The sequence below is a fragment of the Chlorocebus sabaeus genome, chromosome 12, assembly GCF_047675955.1.
Source record: "Chlorocebus sabaeus isolate Y175 chromosome 12, mChlSab1.0.hap1, whole genome shotgun sequence".
In the NCBI taxonomy this organism is placed as follows: Eukaryota; Metazoa; Chordata; class Mammalia; order Primates; family Cercopithecidae; genus Chlorocebus; species Chlorocebus sabaeus.
Genome location: NC_132915.1, coordinates 104,937,854 through 104,954,538, shown reverse-complemented (window position 1 = coordinate 104,954,538; position 16,685 = coordinate 104,937,854).

Below are 16,685 nucleotides of genomic sequence, written 5' to 3'. Positions count from 1 at the left end.
TGAATCCTAAGTCCCTGGGTTTCACGGCCCCACTGTGGTGCCTCCTGGGAAATTGTGGAGTGTCTTCACTGGGGTGATCTGGGGGTACCTGGAAGCTCCTGGGTGCCCGGGCATCAGCGGGGATGTTTCCCCAGAACAGCCCACCTTCTGTTTCCCTCCCAAGTGAGTCATCGGATGGGGCTGCCTTCTTGTGGCTTTCCCAGTCCCCCTCCGTCCCCTCCCCATCCCTGAAGCCTCCCAGGAGCCACCCTGCACACCACACCTTGCTCCCTGGGCCTGAGGTCAGGCAATCATTCATTCATTCATCCAACAAATCCTTCAGTGCCAGTCACTGTGCTAGGCACTGGGGATTCTCTGCTTCCCACTCTGGTCATCTCTACCTGGCCTAGGCGCCTCCAGGCCCACAAGGGGGCTGTTCACCTCTGTGTGTGAATGCTTACTAGGGGTGGGGGACTAGGGGCACCTGTGCACAAAAGACAGCTCTCACCCAGCCTTGCCGCAGAGGTCTGGGGTGCCCACATTCGGTGGCCAGAAAGGGGCTGCGATCATCTTAGGGTTGACGGGGCAGTGGCCACACTAGGCAGCCTGAATCTTTGCTTCTCTCTCCTGCCACTTCTCCTCCTCTGACCGCCAATCTAAATAACCCCAGAGGCTAGTCAGCCTGCCTTGCCCTGGGTTGAGCCAAGGCCATCCTCCCTTTCACGTCCAGCCGAGAATAGGCGGACTGTTCCCTGGTCTCTGCCCACACAGGGCTAGGCTGGAAGTCGTGTCCCAGCCATGTCCCCTGAGACTTTTCTCCCCTCCCTTTGGGAGCTCCACAGGAACACAGAGAAGAGGACAGGGGTGCAGCCAGAGGACTCGGGAGAGGAAGCGATAATTTAATTACATTCACCGGTTAAATAGGAGTTTGCCTAGGAGAGGCGGCCCAAGGACGGGGGACTAGCTCAGAGGCGTGCCTACCTGCAGCCCCCATTCTATAACAGGAACCAGAGCAGGCCAAAGGCAAGAGACCTGGGGAGACTGGGAGGATGGATTTTCTCCTAAAGGGCCTGAGGCAGTACAGCCTAGTGGTCCGGCCCGCACCCCTGGGTGGGTCCATCCTGGGTGAGAATCCCCCTCCCTCCTCACTGTGAGGGCCTCTATTTCCTGATCTGCAAAACTGGGAGAATAACTTTTTTTTTTTTTTTCCAGGTTTATATTCAGATCAAGAGACACTGCCCATACAGCACCTAGCACAGTGGCTGGGGCTCTTTCATAGGGTGATCTGTCCTCAAGGACATAGGGAGGCCTCTGGAATCACTGTCCCCATTTGGCCCAGAATGGGATTTAAGGATCAGTCTGTGTCCCACAGTCTAACCCATGGGGAGGAGTTTGGTAGGGACAGACTACTGGGAGGAGGGGGAACAGCCTGAAACTGTCATGGGTCAGGCAAGGCTCAGGCTCTAGGTAAGAGAGGGATCTCAGAGGCCCCACGGCCCTGCCTGCTGGGCTCCGTGTAGACCTGCCAGATGGCCCATCACCCAAACAGCCAGAGCCACAGTGAGAGGGGCAGCCTGGCCCGCCAGCTCCTGGCTCCCTTCTGCTGCCTGTGTCTCTTTGCCTCCTGGCTCCCCTCTGTCTTTTGAAAATGTCCTCCCTTCTTTTGTTAGAATAGTCATACCTGTACATGGCAAATACACACACACACACACACACACACACAAACACGAAACCTTTTTTTTTTTTTAAAAGGAAGCACTGTAAAAGTTCATGCAATACATCCTGACGCTGTCATTCCAGGTTTCGTGTACATTTCCAGGATATTTCTCTCCCTACAGAGCTGTCTTTGTAAAACTTCCATAGGATGACATCCACCTCTGCTCAAAGGCCTTCAATGGCTCCCCGTTTTTATAAAGCAAGGTAGCTTCCTCCAGACTTTGCAGCCTGGCCCAGGTTTGGCAACACCATTCTCCTTCCTCTCCCCATTACCCTCCCTGACGCTGGGCTGCGGGCCCTTCCTTAGAGCGTGGCCTCCTCTCCTGCCACCATGCCTTTGGCTTTGCTGTGCAGACCTCTGGGAATGGCCCGGTGCCTTCCACTGAGATTCTAGCCTTTGCTGTCCCTCAGCCTCTGTGCCTCCTCCCCCAGATCTCTTCCCTCCCCATCCCTTAACACCAAAACCCACCTCTCCCTCTCCCGGTGCCCTCAGGACTGGTGGACGTCTCTAGGGTGCTGCTTTTCACATCTAACTCTCAGGAGCGCCTCCTCCAATCTTGTGTCCCCACTCAGCTATGAGCATCTCAAAGGCTGGGGTCCTGGCATCTTCATTTTTGTTGCCACCTAACTTGATGCCCTGCACATAGTAGGCACTTTAAAATGTTATATTAAAAAAAAATTAAAGTTGCCCTTCCTTCCCTCCTTCCTTCTTTTTTTTTTTTTTTTTTTTTTTTTTTTTTTTTTTTTTTTGCAGAGTCTTATTCTGTTGCCCAGGCTGTATGGAGTGCGGGGCACAATCATGGTTCACTGCAGCCTCAACCTCCCTAGGCTCAGGTGATCCTCCCACCTCAGCCTCCTGAGTAGCTGGGACTACAGGCACGCTCCACCAGGCGTGGTGGAGCATTTTCGTATTTTTGTAGAGATGAGGTTTTGCCACGTTGTCCTGGCTGGTCTCAAACTCCTGGGCTCAAGTAAGCCTCCAGCCTCAGCCTACCAAAGTGCTGGGATTACAGGCATGAGCCACTACACCCTGCCTACTTTTTCTTTAGCGATTCAGACTTGAAGCCAGCAAATGAGGGTTGAATCGTGACTATCATTTCCTAGCTGTGTGTCCTTGAGAAAGTGAATCAACCTCTCTGAGCCTCAGTTACCTCATCTGGAAAAGAAAGTTAATAATAAAATCTCCCTTCGTAAGTAACAGTGATAACAGTGCATGTAAAACATCTAGCACTGGCCCGGGGCAGAGAGTAGCCAGCAAGCTCTGATGTTACTCAGTTTTGTCTTAGTCTCATTCAGACTTGTCCAAAGTCACCTGTCCAGTTTGGGGCAATGCTGGGACGCTCCTACTGTCTCTTCCCCCTTCAATGCTACTTCCCTGTAGCGGGAGAGGGTTCCAGGCCATTGTCTCTGTTTTACAGAGAAGGAGAACCAGGTTCAGAGAGGTTGAGTTGCTCACCTAGGGTCACACGGCCCTGAGAACAAAGCAAGGGTTTGTTTGTTTGCTAAGTTCCCGGTGAATTCTTTAGGTTGCTCAGGATAGGGAAAACCTCAGTGAGACCCACCATCCTTGCGGAGGGGCTCGTATTCCTGTGGCCAAGAACTGGCAAGGTGGGCTCTTCAGGGGCCAGGGAGTCACCACAAGTGCTCTAAGTGGACATCACTAAGACGAACAGCCAGCATTTCCTGGGTGCTTTCCCCAGGCAGGGAGCTGTGTTAAGTGTTCATGGGCACAGCTTCCTTCCATCCTCACAGCAACCCTGCTATCCTGCATTCCAAGGGTGGGTGCTCACTGAGATGCCTCGTAGGGGCTAAAGGAGGCGTGGCGCCAGCACCTGAACCCTGATCTCGCTCCTGCCCTGAGCCTCTGTGGACCACCGACGACAATGGGCTTTAGCCTGTGCTGTATCAGCGCTGGGACTCAGCAGGAGACCAGGCTCCACCCCCAACGCCCCCAACCCAAGTTGGGGGTGCTGCTTGGGTCTCATAGAACATCTGGGGGTCCCCCCCCGCCCTGGCCCCACAGAGCCGACCCAGCTGCGTCTCTGAGCCGCACCCAAAATCTTCCCAGCTTTGCCAGGGAGACTGGAAATTTCTGCTCAGCAGCTTCGTCTGGGATGATTTCGACACTTGGCTCGATGGGGTCGAGAGGAGGAGCCAGGCCACTCAGCCGCTCAACATTCTGGAACTTCCCTTGGGTCACCGGGAGGGGGGGTTTGCTAGGCCTAGGTGAGCCCCTCCGAAATGATAAAATCAAACAACAGTGACGAAGTACCGAGCGCTTACCATGTGCTGGGCCCTGGGCCAAGTCAGGACTTGCTGGGCCTCACGGAACCTTCCGGCGCCCGGCCAAGGCCAGCACTGTTACTAACCGTCTCGCGGACTGCTCCTGACTGGGGTCTCTGTTAGCATCCAGGAGTCTCCTCCTCGGATACTCTGAGTCCCCCCTCAAGAGACCCCAGGCTCCGGATTCTCTCTACGGGGCCGCTGACGTGCTAGCCCTGGTGAACCCACTCTTCCAGACACTTCCACCCACGCCCGGCCCCGGGGCTGGGGGCGTTGGGCAGAGTGCCGGTGAAATTCTGCCAATGGCTAAGGCGCCTACTGTGCTCCTGGCTCTGCGAGGGTTGGGGGGCTGTCACCAGACCCAAAGTCGCCAGGGAGGAGGGGCGTGAATGACGAGTCTCAGATCCGGGCAAAGGATCGGAGAGGGGATTAGACACCCCGGGCAGGCAGCGGAGGCCGGCCCTGCTGAGCGACCCCCGGCAGCGACGACCCTCAGGGGCTCAGGCTCCACGCCCATTAACTCGGTGTCAGTCCCTTCCATCCCGGGGAGCCGAGCTCCTGGGAAGCAGCGCCTGGGGGCGCCGGCGACCGGCGGGGGCCACCTCCTTGCTCCCCCGCCCTGGCCCCAATCGCCGGGCGCAAGGCGTGCAGGGCGCGGCGCGGGCCAGGGCGCCCAGTTCAGCGGAAAGGAATGCCTCGCTCGGCGGGGGAGGCCGTGGCCCCGAGGCCGTGTCCACCCCTGCCTGCCCTGGGCCTCATTTACTGCGGCTCTGAAGCCCGGCTTGTTTCACCCGCCCGGTCCCGCAGGGTGACTCCCCCAACGATTGCGGTCCCCCACTCCCCACCCCCGATCGCCGCCGGCGGACCCCAAAGTCGGGGCGAGTCTCCAAACCGGGGAGCCAGCCCCGCCCTCACGCCGCGGCGGCGCCCTCCCCTCCCCCTCCCCGCCGCCCGCCTCTCCCCCTCCCCCCTCCATAACTCAAAAGCCTGTCAAGCTGGTTCCAGACTCCTGGCGCCGGGCTCCGCTCCAGGAAAGAAAAAAAGGAAAGAGAAAAAGGGAAAAAGCCGGCGCGAGGGAGCGAGAGAGGCCCGCGGAGCAAAACCGTGCGCCCCGGCACGCACAGCCCCGCGGCGCCCGACCCCCCGCGCCCCTAACCCTAACGCGGATCCCCGTCCTAGGGACACAGGGCGCGCGCGCGACCCCGATCAATTATTTATGGGCGAATCAATTATGTAGCCGCCCGGGGCGGGGGCGGGGGCGGGGGAGGCCGGGAGGGGCGGTGCGACGCGGAGACCACCCGGCCGCAGTGGCGGCTCTCCCGCCGGGCCTCGGGGTCGGGTCGGGAGGCGTCCCCACGCCGACCGGGGAGGGTCCGGTTGTGAGAAAGCTGCCTCGGGGTGGGCTCCGGGAGGAGCGCAGGGGAACCTGAGGAAGCGGGAGAGACGACTCGGAGACCTCCCAATTAGATTGGGAGGGGAGATGGGGGCGGGCAGCGGGGCTGGGAAGAGCCGGCCGCGGAGACGGGGGCGTGGGAAGAGTCTGGCCTAGGCATTTCTTCCCTTCCTTCCTTCCTTCATCCCCAGCCTGACTGCGAGCCCACTACGTGCCACTGCGCCCACAGCAGAGGGCGGTATTAGGGAGGGGTTAGGCGCAGGAAGGAATTTCGAGGTACAACTGGGTCCAAATCCGGATTTGTATCCTTTTCTCCCCTGCTGTGTGGCCTTAGGTAACGGCTTGGGCTCTTGGAGCCTCCATTTCCTCATCTGCCAGCGGTCTTCAGGACGTGGGAGATGGGGCGCTTGGGCAGAGTGTGTTGTGAGGGTGCAGTTGAAGGGAAGTCCTGTCCTTGGGAAGCTTTACATAGAGGGGAACGTGCCCAGTTCCCCAGTATTCCCCAGCTTGTAGCCCCGACTTTGGGTCCCGCATAATCTGCCTCTCCCCGGGACCCACACATTTGAAGGTCGTTATTAAAACCAGTGCCAACCCCAAGGCCACTGCTCAGGGTGCTCACTCCTAGCTGGCGTCTCACCAGCCTGGCCCTGCAGAAGGTCGTGCATATGGCAGCCAGAGGGGCTCAATCTAGTCCTTTTACTCCCCACCTTCCGCTGCCTCTCCCCACTCTCTGCCCTTCACATCCCCATCTCCATTCTCCTTCCAACCTGCTTCTAGTCTGGGCTGAGATTGGAGCCCTGAGGCCATGGGGGCTACAGGACAGTCAGAACAGGGGTGGGGGCTCAGCTGGCCCTCCCTGGACAAATGTCCCCCTTGTCTGGGGTGTCAAGGCCTTCTACTTCCAAGACTCAGAAGTGAAAGAGGCTTCCATCTGCGACCCAGGATTGCCTAGCGGTGTGCCTGTCTTCTTTCACCAAAACTTGCAATCACTCTGTTAGGTGAATGGGGCAGATCCAGGTTTTTTGGGGCCTGAAGGTTTTACAATCTTGGGGACCCACTTTAAGAAGGCTAGTGCAGGGTTATGAATAGGCGGTTAAGCCCAGGGCCTTGGTAAATGACAATCCTAGGAGCTAAAGCTTCATTAGCCTCTTGGTAACTCACCTCTGTAGATGGACAACACAACTGTCATTCCTTTGCAGAGGTGGAAACAAAGCTTAGGCTGGCCCAAGGTCACACAGGTAGAAAGGACAAGCTGGGATCACACCCAGGTCCTACCCCACAGGCAGCAAGCACCCTGAACTAGCTGCCTCAGTACGAATGCCACCTTCCATGTCATCTGCCCCATGCCACATCTCACCCGTCCCCACCAGTGCCCAGCCCAGGCAGGGTCAGTCAGAATAGCCTTTGCTTCCAGAACAGTCTGTGTCCCTCCCTCCTGAGGCCTCCATGTCCCAAGGCTCAAGCCTCAGAGACTCTGTCTTGTGACAACACTCACAGCTCTAGGAAGCAGGTCTCTTCTAAACTTTTGATTCCAGCAATGGTAACCTGCTCACTTCAAAACTCCAGCTGCCCCGCCAACCTGGAGGGAGCGTGCCCCTGTTCCACGGTGGGCTCCCTGGCTTTCGGGGCGGGATCTGTTTTATTTGGCTCAGTATTCCCAGCTCTTGACGCAGTACAGGCGTAGAGCCGACAGTGACTGTAGCAGTAACGTTTATTCCCAACCTTGTGGAACAGGATGTTGTTAAAATGCAGATTCCCGGGCCCCCTCAGAGTCTACTGAATCAGACTCTGTGCTGCACAGCGCTGGGGACTTGGCATTTTACAAGCTCTCTTGGGTGCATTTCAAGCATAGTGAAGTTCGAGACCACGGATCTACGGCCAGAAAGGATCAAATGGTTGTGTCTAGACTAAGGCCCTCTCACCAGAGGGAAGTGTCTCCCCTAAATCGGACTGATTTCACCAGTTCCCCAAGCTCTTCCGGCTGAGATCAAATTATTTCACTTATCAGGCCGGGCGCGGTGGCTCTCGCCTGCAATCCTAGCACTTTGGGAGGCTGAGGTGGGTGGGTCACTTGAGGTCAGGAGTTCAAGACTAGCCTGGCCAACATGGCAAAACCCCGTCTCTGCTGAAAACACAAAAATTAGCTGGGTGTGGTGGCGGGCGCCTGTAATCCCAGCTACTCTGGAGGCTGAGGCATGAGAATCTCTTGAATCCGGGAGGTGGAGGTTGCACTGAACCAAGATGGTGCCACTGCACTCCAGCCTGGGCAACAGAGCGAGACTCAAAAACAACGACAAAAATTACTTCATTTATCAAAGACCTAGTGCCTGCCCAGGACTGGGTCTGAGGCCTTAGAGAGTTGACCTCGTAGGATACTCACAAAAGCTCGGAGAAGTAGGGAGAATTATTGTCCCCATTTCACAAATGGGAATCTGAGGTCTGGAGAAGCAAAGTGACTTGTGGAAGGAACATGGTCCGGGGGAATGAGGAGGCTGGGATGGGAGCTGAACTCACCCTTAACTCCTTCCTTCCTTAACTGCCCACAAGGCCACCGATTTGAAGGCTGTAATTCGCAAGGGTCCTTCGGTAACATCCAGAGATGAGAGTTTACACACCAGCCTGTGAGCGGCTTTGAGAAATTAAACACGCTACAGAGTCACTACTCACGCTAAGACGCGCAACAAAATTAGGCGACAGGCCCCAAAGAAATCTAATCAAGTAGGCCTCTTCTCCTCCGTATCTTTGGAGTCGGTGTTCGGGGGAATGTGTGTTTGCGGAAGGATTTGACGTATTTGCTTCAGGCAAATCTTTGCCTTTTTCTCTGCCTGCAGTTCTGTACTAGACAGCAAGAAAACTCCACAGCTGGTGGCTGGTGCTGCAGGCCAGCGTGGCTCCCTGGGCTTCTCCGTAGGGCTGTGTTAAGGCGCTTCCCCAGGTCCAGTGCTCTGTGCAAACGTAGCCTCTTTCCTGCTCCAGGATGAGCAACGCACAGGGGAGGTTTCAGGTGGAGAGAAAGTGATTTAGTGGCCACTGCTTCTGAGGCTGGGGGACCTGCCTGAGGCAGAGGGTGTGGACTTGTTCTGGGAGGACCCAGAAGGCAGAACCACGGAAGGCTACCAAGAGAGGTTGGTTTTGCCTCACAAGATGAACTATCCAATAGTCAGGGCAGCCGTGTAGGTAGTGAGTGCCCTGCCTGGGGAGGTAATCAAGGACAGGCAGGGATAGAGAGTGGTGTGTCTAGGAGTACAGAGCCATGCCTCAGGAGAAGAAGTGGCTGAAGACACTTTGAGGTCTTTTGAAACTCTGGGAATTTCCATTTCTAACATTATTGACCAGCCCACATGGGACGGAGGGGATAAATTAAGAAAGGGAAGGGGCAGGTTATGATGGCCAGACTGGGAACCACATACCCCCAGGGAGACTGAAGCAGGCTGGTAGCCCTTGGTCTTCCAACGAAACTGCTGCTTCTCTCTCTCCCTCCCTCCCTTCCTCCCTTCTTTCCTTCCTTCCCTTCGTCCCTCCCTCCCTCCCTCCTTTCTTCCTTCCTTCTCTCATCTCTCTCATCTCCCTCTCTTTCCCTCCTTCCCTCTCTCCCTCCCTCCCCCACTCCCTCCCTCTCTCTCTCTTTCCTTTCCTTCTGTAGGGTCTTGCTCTGTCACCCAGGCTGGAGTGCAGCTGTGTAGTCACAGCTCACTGCAGCCTCAATCACTCAGGCTCAAGCAGTCCTCCCACCTCAGCCTCCTGAGTAGCTGTAGTGAGACTACGGGTGTACTCCACCATGACTGGCTAATTTTTGTATTTTTTGTAGAGACGGGGTTTTGCCATGTTGCCCAGGCTGGTCTCAAACTCCTGGGCTCAAATGATCTTTCCACCTTGGCCTCCCAAAGTGCCAGGATTACAGGTATGATCCAGCACAGCTGGCCTCACTCTCATGACCCCTCATGGGGTCTTGCCATGTTACCCAGGCAGGTCTTGAACTCCTGAACACAAGCGATCCTCCCGACTCGGCCTCCTTAAGTGTTGGAATTGCAGACCTGAGCCACCATGCCCGGCACACTATTGTTTCTTGAAATTCCAATACGCTCCTTTCTTTTGCAGTCATTTGTAAATGTCTGGTAACCTTTCATAATGTTATTAATAATAATATTTCTAATAACCAGCAATCAATAACTGTACTCTCCATAGCATTAACTGCATGCTTACTGAGAAAGGATGTATTCTAGGCCAGGCGTGGTAGCTCACTCCTGTCATTCCAGCACTTTGGGAGGCCGAGGCGGGTGGATCACTTGAGGTCAGGAGTTTTGAGACCATCCTGGCCAACGTGGTGAAACCCCATCGCTACTAAAAATATAAAAATTAGCCAAGTGCGGTGGCGCGTGTCTATAATCCCAGCTACTTGGGAGGATGAGGCATGAGAATCGCTTGAACCTGAGAGGCAGAGGTTTCAGTGAGCTGAGATCATGCCACTGCACTATAGCCTGTGCGACAGAGCCAGACCCTATCTCAGAAACAACAACAACAACAAACAAACAAACAAAAAAACAAAAACAAAAGATAGAGGGAGAGGTACAGGGAGAGGAAAAGGGAAAGAAAGGCTGTATTCTAAATGCTTATGTGTATAAATGTGTATAGTGGACATGGCAGTCCTATGAGAAAGGTGTTTATTTGTGCTTTCACTCCTGTTTTAGAGATGAGGACACTGAGGCTCAGAGGGCCGACATGCCAAGCCCCCGGGCACAGGAAGGCAGGCCTCTGCTTCCACCTTACATCCCCCAGTGCCTCTGGAAACTGCAGCCTGTGGAGGTCCTGAGGTCGCTCATCACCTGTCTCTGCAGCTCATCCCTCAGCAAAGACGGAGGGTCCTTAACGCTGTCCCCATCCTTATGCCAGGTATCATCTCAGAGGCAGCCTCAGGAAGGGAGCTGGGAGATACTGGCAGAGGGCCCAGGAGAGGCACGCTGCCCTCCATCTAGGAGCTGCTGCTGACCTCGAGGGCCGATGGCCAGGGACCCCGGCCCCTCCCAATCCCAGGGACACAAAGCAGAAGAGCCCAGAATGGGGATAGGGAGAGAGGACCATCTTGTTCAACTTCCTCATTCTATACCAGGAAAACGGGCGTCGGAGAAGGGAAGAGATACCTCGACGTCAACGCCAAGTCCAGCAGCTGCTGCTGTCCTGAGTCCTCCATGTGGACTTCTCCTTCTGTGTTCCCACATCTCATTCCTCCAATTTTTTTTTTAAATTGTTAGTAGTAGCATAATACTAAGAAAGCATTATTCAAAGGAACAAGAAGACCCGCCATGTGTGGAACGGTCACTGTGCACCAGGCAGTGTGACCCGCAATTTTCTCTCCTGTAAAACGGAGATGAGAGCAGGGCCTCCCCTGCTGACTCATGAGAAGGGGTTAAGATCAAAGGTGACAGTGGACATGAATCAGCATTTTATAAACCACGAGACATTGTCAGCATGGCTATCTTTGGGTTTTATTATTTATTTTATTTTATTTTTAATTTTTATTTTTTGAGAACAGGGTCTCACTCTGTTACCCAGGCTGCAGTGCAGTGGTACAATCATGGCTGTCTGCAGGCTCAAATCCTGGACTCAAGCAATCTTCCTGTCTCAGCCTCCTGAGTAGGTGGGACTATAGGTGTGTGCCACCTTGCTTTTAAATTACCTGGCTGTGGTTGGGCACGGTGGCTCACACCTGTAATCACAGCACTTTGGGAGGCTGAGGCGGGTGGATCACTTGAGGTCAGGAGTTCAAGACCAGCCTGGCCAACATGGCAAAACCCCGTTTCTACTGAAAATACAAAAATTAGCTGGGTGTGGTGGTGCATCCCTGTAATCTCTGCTAGTAGAGAGGCTGAGGCACAAGAATCGCTTGAACTTGGGAGGCAGAGGTTGCAGTGAGTCGAGATTGCCCCACTGTACTCCAGCCTGGGTGGACAGAGTGAGACCCTGTCTCCAAAACAAAAAATAAATAAAATAAATAATTAAATAAATAAATTACCTGACTAACTGAAAAAAATTTGTTGTAAAGACAGTCTTGGCAGGGCATGGTGGCTCATGCCTGTAATCCCAGCACTCTGGGAGGCTGAGGCAGGTGGATCACCTGACATCAGGAGTTCAAGTCAGCCTGATCAACATGGTGAAACCCCGTCTCTACTAAAAATACAAAAATTAGCTGGGCATGGTGGCAGGGGCCTGTAATCCCAGCTACTTGAGAGGCTGAGGCAGGATAATTGCTTGAACCCTGGAGGCGGATGTTGCAGCTGAGATCGCGCCTCTGCACTACAGCCTAGGCAACAAGAGAGAAACTCTGTCTCGAAAAAGAAAAGAAAAGAAAAAAAAAAGACAGGATCTCAACTATGTTGCCCAGGCTGGTCTTGAACTCGAGCAGTCTGGCTTCACCTCCCAAAGTGTTAGGATTACAGGCATGAGCCACCTTGCCCAGCCCCGTGGTTAGCTTTGAATCCTGGGCCTAGAAACTAGAAGTAAGCTTCTACCAGGGAAACCAAGTGGCATTTAGGACCCAGAAACAATCAGTTCTTCCAGGGTTAGATCTTCCCTGGGAAAGCACATAGGGCCGTTTACTCATTTGCTCATGGTCCACCTGAAAATCCTGCTTACAGCATCTGCTATGTGCAGCGGCTCAGCCCTGCAGCTTTGATTGTAGGTTCTGGACCGAGCCCTCTCAGAGTTGGGTTCAAGTCTTGGCTTTACTACTTCCCAGCTAACCACAGTCTTCCCTCTTGAAGGCTTGGGGTCTGGGTGAGGATGCTGGCCCAGCTGCTGTAGCAGAACCTGAGTAACAGTGGCTACAGGAGAGAGGAGCTGATTTCTCTCATTTCAGAGATTTTCCTCCTTTCAGTCTAGGGGATGGGAGGCTGCCCCAGGAGCCGGTCCAGGGCCCAGGCTCCTTCTCTCTCTCTCATCCCTGGAGGATTGCTTCTGTCCCCAAGCTTGAAGATGGCTGCCCCTCTTTCTCCCCATTCTCTGTGTGTGTGTTTGGGGAACCAAAGGGGTAGAAGCTACCAATTTCTTTTACTGGCTGGTGGGAAAGTGCATAGCTCATTGCTTGTGTTTCATTGGCCAGAGCTGATCACATGACCACACCTAGCTGCAAGGGAGGCTGGGAAAGGTAGTACTTAGCCTGGCAGTCACGTGCCTCATTACAACCTGGGAGAGGGCCATTCTGTTACCAAAGGGGAGGTGGCAAAATAGGTACTGGGCAAGAGCCAAGCAGCACAGCATGTGTCCCACAGGATTCATGGGGATCTTTTGGGAAGCACCTAGCACAGGCCAGATGCATGGAGGATGCTCAGGGAACAGGAGCTGCTGTTGATGTTGCAGGCCAGTGCCTGCCCTTTCCCAAGGGAGGCTGCAAACCAAGCCCTGGGACTCCTCTGGCTGCTTTGTGGGGGTCTCCACCCTGTGCCCCACACCCTCTAGGTGATGAGGAGAAGCACCAAGAAAGAGCAACTCCCAGTCCAACCCCTCGGGACCTCACAACCCGATCTAGCAAAGACCTCAGAGCTCTGCCCTCCTTTCAAAGAAAAAACGGGAAAGCAGCCTTGTCTTCAGGACTTGTGGCCCAGGAAGAGACAAGAGTGACATTGGGGGCCTAGCACCCCCACCCCAGGGCTGCTTCCAGGGACCATGGCAACTTCTGCCTCCAGCGGGGAGCGGTGGGGTTCTGCCTGGAGGCAGGCGTCTGTGTTCCGCCTCTTCCTAGAGCAGTGCCAGCCAATTTGGGCTCAGAAATGGCTCCTCTCTAAATTTTCCCCTCTGCATCTGAAGCTCCCCCAGCGGAAGGAGAACTGGTGGGTGACAGGAAGGGGAAGCATGACCTCCAACACGCACAGTGTCCCAGCAGGGCCAGCTCACCCGGGAGCTGAGAGGGAGGATCTCTCTGCCCTGTGGACACTGGGTTCAGGATCAGGAGCTGAGACACCAGATCAGATAGACTTAGACCCCGGCTCTTCCTCTTAGCAGCTGTGTGAGTCTCCGTCTCTCCAGTTATAGTGGGAATGATATGGGGAACCACGTCTCCATCTTATTGTAAAGATTTATAAAATAACCCATGCATGGTGCTTGTGGGAAGAAATGGCTCAAAGGGCGGTGCCTGCTCCAATCACGACTGTGACTTGCTTTTCTAATCCATGCCACAGACCTTGACGTTCTGCCTCCTGCGTACACCTCCCAGCAGGCAACGCCCTCCCGTCCGGCAGTTTACTCTAGGCCTTTTCTGAGCCCCTAAGACTGGGCAGGTCCCCTGCATGCCCTATGCACTCTGGCTCTCTTCTTCCCAACACTTTCCAAAATCATGATGAATTCATTATTTGGGTGGAGTGCTGCCCTCCAGGCAAGGAATCTTGTGACAGTAGGGACTGTGATTATTTCATTTGTTGCCATAGAACTCGTGCCCAGTGAAGGGCGTGGTGTGGCAAGGATTCACGGTGAATGCTGTGGAATGGGTCCTTCGTTCACCTAGCCATTCATTCATTTACTCAGGGCTAGATTAATTTGACTCTCCAGCTCTGTCATTTACTTTCTGGGTGACCTAGAGCAGCATCCTTCTTCTCTTAGCCTCAGTTGCCTCATCTGTAAAATGGGGCTAGCGCTGCCCTCATAGAGAATGGCAAGAAGTCATTGAGATATTGGGGCTACGACACAGAGATATTTTGAGCACCTGGCATCTAGCAGTTGTTCTGGCTGTAGTAAGAGTCTTATTTGGGCAATTGTTACTGTTATTGTTCTCCCTGAAACAACAACAGGAATTTGGCCCGCCCTTTCATGTCAAAATCCACTGGACTAACCCACACTGCCTGACTATTGGAAAGGCCAGGAATGGCTGATAACAGTTATTTCTATTGCCTTCCTCCCTTCCTCCCTTTTTTTTTTTTGAGATGGAGTTTCACTCTGTCACCCAGGCTGGAGTGCAATGGTGTGATCTGGCTCCTTGCAACCTCCACCTCTCAGGTTCAAGCAATTCTCCTGCCTCAGCTTCCCGAGTAACTGGGATTAGAGGCATTCGCCACCACACCCAGCTAATTTTTTGTATTTAGTAGAGACGGAGTTTCACCATGTTGGTCAGGCTGGTCTTGAACTCTTGACCTCAGGCGATTCACGTGCCTTGGCCTTTGAAAATGCTGGGATTACAGATGTGAGCCACTGTGCCCAGACAAGCTAATATATATTTTTTAATGTTTTGTAGAGGCAGGGATCTTGCTATGTTGCCCAGGCCGGCCTTGAAATCCTGGCCTCAGGCAATCCTCCCAAAGTGCTGGGATTCAGGAGCCCCTGAATCATTCATTCATTCATGCACACAGTGAATCCACATTGCCCCTCAGGGGCCCAGCCCAGGAGTAGGTGCTGGTGTTGGAGGCAGAAAGGAGGGTCCTGGGCTGAGGGGAAGCCATCAGTGTATCCTCTGTGCAAAGGGAAGTGACTGAGCCCTCTGCCCGCATCCTGTCACCCCCATCCCCCCACTGGCTGGTCCATCTGTGTCCTTTTCCTGAACCTCTTTCATCTTGGCTTGGGCAGGGGGCTCAGCACCCCCACCCCACCTGCAACCATTTCCTGCCCTTCTGTCATCTGCTTCCTTTGATCCTTTTGTCAGAAGACTCTTGGAAGCCTCTGGAGCCATTGGCAACCCCGTCTGCTGGGCTGGGGCTGGTGACCCCACAGGAGCTGTACCCAAAGTGCGCTTCACTTGGGATCCTGCTCTGGGAGGCAGATGGATGCTGACCACATTTGTTCATTCGCTCATTCAATTATTCATTCACAGGTTCCAGGCTCTGTGCTGGGCCCGGGGGCCACAAAGTAAGCAAGACAGCCATGGTCCCTGCCCTCATGGAGCTCCAGCCCAAGGGACAGCAGCTTATCCCATGCCAAAGGGCTCCTCTCAAAATTCCCACAGCAGTAGCGATCTAAGGACCTGGGCAGGGGCACTGGACTTCACATCCCAGCCTTAGGCGAGTATCTTTACTCCCAAGCCCCAGTTCCATACTGGGTACTTGCGGAGGGGCTGGATCCCACATTCCCTAATGCCTTCCAAGCTCAAAGACTGTGAGAAGATGCGGTGTGGCCAGGACACTGCTAGAGTGAGCTTCCTGGATGCAGGAAGGGGGTTCTGAGCCCAGCAGAGAGGCAGGGTGAGGCCAGAAGTGTAGGGGGCCCAGTTTAATGGGAGATGGAATACACATTGTCATTTTAATTTTTTTCTTTTTTATTTAATACTGTTGATGCAGCAGTAAGAATACACATCGTTGGCTGGGCGCGGTGGCTCAAGCCTGTAATCCCAGTACTTTGGGAGGCCAAGACGGGCGGATCACAAGGTCAGGAGATCGAGACCACCCTGGCTAACACAGTGAAACCCCGTCTCTACTAAAAAATACAAAAAAACTAGCCGGGCGAGTTGGCGGGCGCCTGTAGTCCCAGCTACTCAGGAGGCTGATGTAGGAGAATGGTGTGAACCCGGGAGGTGGAGCTTGCAGTGAGCTGAGATCCGGCCACTGCGCTCCAGCCTGGGCGACAAAGCGAGACTCTGTCTCAAAAAAAAAAAAAAAAAAAGAATACACATTGTTGATCAGAAAGTGAGTACAGCCTTAGCCCCAAATACAACAAGCCTCTTCTCTTTATCTTGTATGGGACCTCCACAGCTGGCTCAGGACAGGAGTTCAGCCGATGCTGGGAAGGAGGTAGCATTTATTGAGCATTTACTATGTGCTAGGGATGCTGGGCTGAGCTCTTCATGTCAGGCATGAATTCATGGAATCCCCACTTTGGTCCTGTGAAGCAGGTGCAATCGTTCTTCCCATTTCACAGATGAGAACAGGGAGGCAAGGAGAGATGAAGATTGCCCAGAGTGCCACAGCTTGCAGATGCCACAGCTGGGTTTTGAACCCTGTTTGCCTGGCTTCAGCCCCCACACTGTTCTGTCCCTGGTGACTGAATGGGGGGACCTCCAGGCCTCAGGATGCTGGGCTACACAAAGTAGCAGACTTGCCCTTTCTGGGGTCTGCCTCAGTAGTTCCAGCTGGGTGGCTGGGTGGTTCATCTCCTTTCCTCCAGAGGGTGGAAAACAGAGAAAACAGCAGGAGGCCCACCTGCCGCAGGAAGTCCTTCAGAGGACAGCAGTAGGGACTTCTAGATTGGCTTCTCCACCCACCCTCCAGGGCTCCTGGAGTCTCAGCAAGGCTGGCACCAGCTCCCTCAAGCCCTTTTGGGAACTGCAAGTGACTGAGTGTCTCCCAGTTCTTGGTGTGATGGACTTCTATAGAGCCCTCAACACCCTGCTCAGGTGCCCCTC